General features: G+C 44.4%; 1 protein-coding gene across 4 annotated transcripts in view; it reads right to left on the minus strand.

Annotated features, from left to right (window-relative positions):
• CUNH2orf80 (chromosome unknown C2orf80 homolog) overlaps positions 1 to 4708 on the minus strand; it is a 24139-nt gene that overhangs the window by 6411 nt on the left and 13020 nt on the right. The gene's annotated exons all lie outside the window — the stretch shown is intronic.

The following is a 4708-nucleotide window of genomic DNA, read 5'->3' on the forward strand; positions in this document are numbered from 1 at the left end:
ATATATATATAGAGAGAGAGAGAGAGAGAGAGAGAGAGAGAGAGAGAGAGAGAGAGAAAGTGGTTGAGGATGACATCCTGATGTTGACCTCTGGTCTTCATATGCACCCACTTGGGCAAGTGACCTGGAAGATCCTCTGACCCTATGAAGACAAGCCACAGTCCCACCTTCCCACACGCAAAGAAGTCAAGCCCATTAAGGGGAGGGGCTATGGATATATAAGCTGGGAAAACCACAAGGCCCATCTCTCGCCAGGATTTTTTTGGGTGTGGACTTTCCAGCACAGCCGTGAATGGGGCAGCTGCCACTTCTGGAACTGTGTTTGTAAGTTACCCCCTTTCCTGGACATCACATAAACTATGCAAAACCCAAATAGAATGGATTATGTTGGTTTTGTAAATTCACATCAGGACTATGAGACCCTGAGTGAGGGTGGGTCTCCTAGCAGCGAAAGGGAAAATTTAGTGAAACGGCAATGGTACCATCCACGAGTACATCACACACACACACACACACACACACACACACACACACTCACAAACCCAAACTGGGACACATGCAAGGAATTAGCATATGTAAGATGCTTACACAGTGCTCTGTACATTGTACAGTATTAGCTTTAATGATGATGGTGGTGATTATCATTCTTGTATTTAGCATCACCACCATCATCTCTATCTTTCCGACTCAATAATTGCACTGAAGTTCCATGGCAACACCTTACCCACCATTTCCTGTACAGGATCCTGTTCATCAACCAGAGATGGGTTGAGTGGATCTCTGACAACTAACCAGTCGGAGCCAGACTGCCTGCACTTGATGTCTCTCTGCAGCACAGGCTCTCTGCTCTCTCACTAATTGAGCCTTGGCTTCCTCTTGAAGGAAGGCTCTTATCTCTGAGGAGGAACATTTGTAGATATGCCAGTCCAGTAGTAACAGTCATATTGTATATGATCCAGGCAAGTATCAAGAAACAGAGACAAGTTGGGTGTGGTGGCACACGCCTTTAATCCCAGCACTCAGGCAGAGAGGCAAGAGAACTTCTGAGTTTGAAGCCCGCCTGGTCTACATAGAGAGTTCCAGGCCAGCTAGGGCTGCACGGTGAGACCCTGTCTTTTAAAAAAAAGAAAGAAAGAGAAAGAAAGAAAAAAAAGAAGAAGAGAAAATATTAAAAATTTTTTCAGACCTGCATTTTCCTACCCTAACCCTCAAACATTTTATAATCACAGTCTTTTTTTTTTTTTTTTTTTTTTTTTTGTCTTTTTGAGACGGGATCTCCTTGTAGCCCCCAGCTGTGTCCTGGAACTTACTATGTAGACCAGGCTGGCCTCGAACTCACAAAGATCCACCTGCCTCTGCCTCCCAAGTGCTGGGATTAAAGGCATGCACCACCACGTCTGGCCTATCACAGTCTTTTTTTAAGTTTATGAGAAATTTTATTGATTCAAGATTTCATGCAATGAATTTTTATTATATTCAGACCTCCTCCCCCATCTCCACCCTCACCTTTGACCACCCCCTCCACCCCTGACTTCATGTCTTCTATTGGCAAATGGAAAACTCCATTCATCTTACATAATACGTCTGAGCTGGGTGCCAGAGGAATAATATCTCATTAATTGTCAACTTGACACAATCTAGAATCACCTGGGAAGAGAATCTCAAAGAGAGTTTGTCTAGGTTAGGTTGGCCTGTGGGCACATCCATGGGGGTTATCTTGAGTGCATGGTTGGGGTGGGACGATCCTCCCACTGTAGGTGGCATCATTCCCTAGGAGAGGATACTGAATCCTGTAACAGTGGAGACAGCCAGCTCAACATTAGCAAGCATGCTAACTCACTGCACTCTACTTTTGACTGTGGACATAATATGATTAGCTGCTTCAAGTTCCTGCCTCCTTAACTCCCCAAAAAGATAGACGACACCCTGGAACTGCGACCCAAATAAACCCTTTCTCTCTTTTGTCAGTGTATTTTATTACAACACCGGGAAATGGAACTAAGATTCCCATTCAGAAAGATGACCCTAAAACACAGAAAGTAATTGGAAAGGAGGCATTAGGTCAGGGTGTGGCAATTACAACTGCCATGTACGACAAGGTGTAAGGAAAGGGAAATGGGCTCATGCATCTACCTTGAGAAAAAGCTGGCATTTTTCAGGCTCCAGTGTTCCTGCCAGGAGGAAAGTAGACCTGAGAGTTTCAGAGGTCACTGCCAACCTGACAATAGAACTTTCCTGAGTCCTGATTGATGACTCATGCCACCCATTCACTTAGCTTCCTGTGTGGTTTATATGAAGGATTGTTGAAAGAAGGATGCCGCTTGGCTTCTAATCTGGAGTCAATCATGTTCTCTGTAACTCTGAAGCTACTATCCTCATTGTTTCCATGTTAAAGGATTATTACAATCATATCCCCATTCCTGAGCTTGCTGAATGCCAGAGCTGGCTCTCTCCACTGTTACAGAAGTCTCCTCAAGTTAAGGCGGTGGAGACGATGGGGCTACATCAATGCATGTAAGAACTGACCTAAAGAATGCCTGGAGAGGATACACACTGTTCACAGAGAAACGTCAGCCTTAACTGTCTTTCAGCCTGGCAGTAACTTGCTAAAACGTTGCTATGATCTCACCAAAGTCGGAAGTGGAGAGCTTCTGACGGTGAGTATCCAAAGAATGCCTGGAGAGGATACACACTGTTCACAGAGAAACGTCAGCCTGGCAGTAACTTGCTAAAACATTGCTATGATCTCACCAAAGTCGGAAGTGGAGAGCTTCTGACGGTGAGTATCAAAGCAATTGCATAGATTCTTATAGCTATCAGATTTGCCGAAGACAAAGCAGGGCATGTGATCCAGAAGGATAGCTGTGTATATCTAAGGAGTTTTGCAAATTGGGATATTATAAAATTATATTTTTCTGAACATTTTAATGTTGGTAAAGCAAGTGCAAATTTCAAATGTAAAAAAAAAAAAACTGGAAAATCTATGTCTTGACTGATGCTATCCTATTGTAGTTTTCCCAAAAGTCGAGAGTCAGTATTGAGAGAGGGAAGAGAGAGAGGAGAGAGAGAGAGAGAGAGAGAGAGGCAGAAAGAAACAGAGAAACACAGCTCCTCAGAAAGGTGGACAAGTGACTTTAATATGCACTTTACCAAAGAAAAAATATATAAATAGTTGTTTGTTGGTAATCAGAATACAAATGAAAACCACACAAGCAGCCTGGTGTAATGGTGCATGCCTTTATTCCCAGCAGTCAGGAGGTAGAGGCAGGGGGATCTCTGTGCAATTGAGAGCAACATTGTTCACATACTGTTCCAGGCCAGATGGGGATACAGGGAGACCCTGTCTCAAAACAACAAACCAAACCAAAAAAACAAACCAAACCAAAACTAAAAAAACAAACAACCCCACAGAAGCCATGTGTGGGGTCCATAATCTCAGCACTCAGGAGGTGGAGGCAGAAGAATCAGAAGTTCAGTCAGCTGGGTGTGGTGTCACAGGCCTTTAGTCCCAGCACTAGGGGAGGCAGAGGAAGGGGGATATCTGTGAAAGAGGCCATCCTAGCCTACGTAGTTCCAGGCCAGCTGGGGCTACAGGGAGACCCTGTCTCAAACAACAACAATAACAAAAGTTCAAAGTCATCTTCTGCTATATGGTGAGTTTGAGGCCAGCCTTTGCTGTATGAGACCCAGTCTCCAAAATCAAAACAAAATAAAAAATCAAAAGTATAGTAAACTACCATTCTAAATTTAACAGATGGAAGTTTGAAAACATTGATGTAGATTGGCTTCACAGGAATGGTGAACATACTCTATGGTTTAGTAATGTCCTACTGTGAGCCATACAAAAACTCTGCTGCTGTTCAATAGAGATGTGTAGAGGAAACAACCCAGAGGCTACGGTTTCATGGTGTCACCGTGTGTGTGGACATCTGAAACATGAGGTTGAGTGAAAGAAGAAAGTCATGGCACACAGTTGCCCTTATTCTGTTCATATAACACGCAGGGCTGGCAGGGACTGGGGAGCTGGTTCAGTCAGTAAAGCTCATGCCTTGTGCAAGCATGAGGACTTGGAGTTTGGACCCCAGCACCTATGTTTTGAAAAGCTGGGCATGGTGGGAAGGCTATAATCTTAGTGATGGGGAGATGGATATAAGAGGATCCCTGGAGCTTGCTGGCCAGCCAGTCTAGTCAGATGGGTGAACTCCAGGTTCAGCAAGAGACCTTGTTTCAAAAAATAAGGTGGTGGGGCTGGGAGATGGCTCAGGAGAGAAAACACTTGTTATGCAAGTGTGGGGACCAGAATTTGGATCTCTAGTGCACGTAAAAGCTGGGTAGGAATGGCAGCCCTCTTGTAACTCCAGTGCTCAGGAGGTAGGGACAGGGTCCCCTGGCAAGCTGGTTAGACTAGCGGAATCTGCAGTTTCCAGGTTCAGCAAGAGACCCTACCTCAGTAAATACAGTGCAGAGCCATAGAAGAGACCTGACGTTAACCTCTGGCCTCCACATGCATGTATACACACATACATGAGCACATTTGTGTACACACATTTGAACATATGTACACACATCACACACATATAAAAAATCAGAGGTAGTGAGTAATAGAAGAAGACACCCAATGTTGATCTCTGGCCTCCACACAGAGGTGCACATATATGCACACACACATGCATACACACACACACACACACACACACACACACACACA

Source organism: Nannospalax galili, unplaced genomic scaffold (assembly GCF_000622305.1).
Source record: "Nannospalax galili isolate Female #2095 unplaced genomic scaffold, S.galili_v1.0 scaffold281, whole genome shotgun sequence".
NCBI classification, from domain to species: Eukaryota; Metazoa; Chordata; class Mammalia; order Rodentia; family Spalacidae; genus Nannospalax; species Nannospalax galili.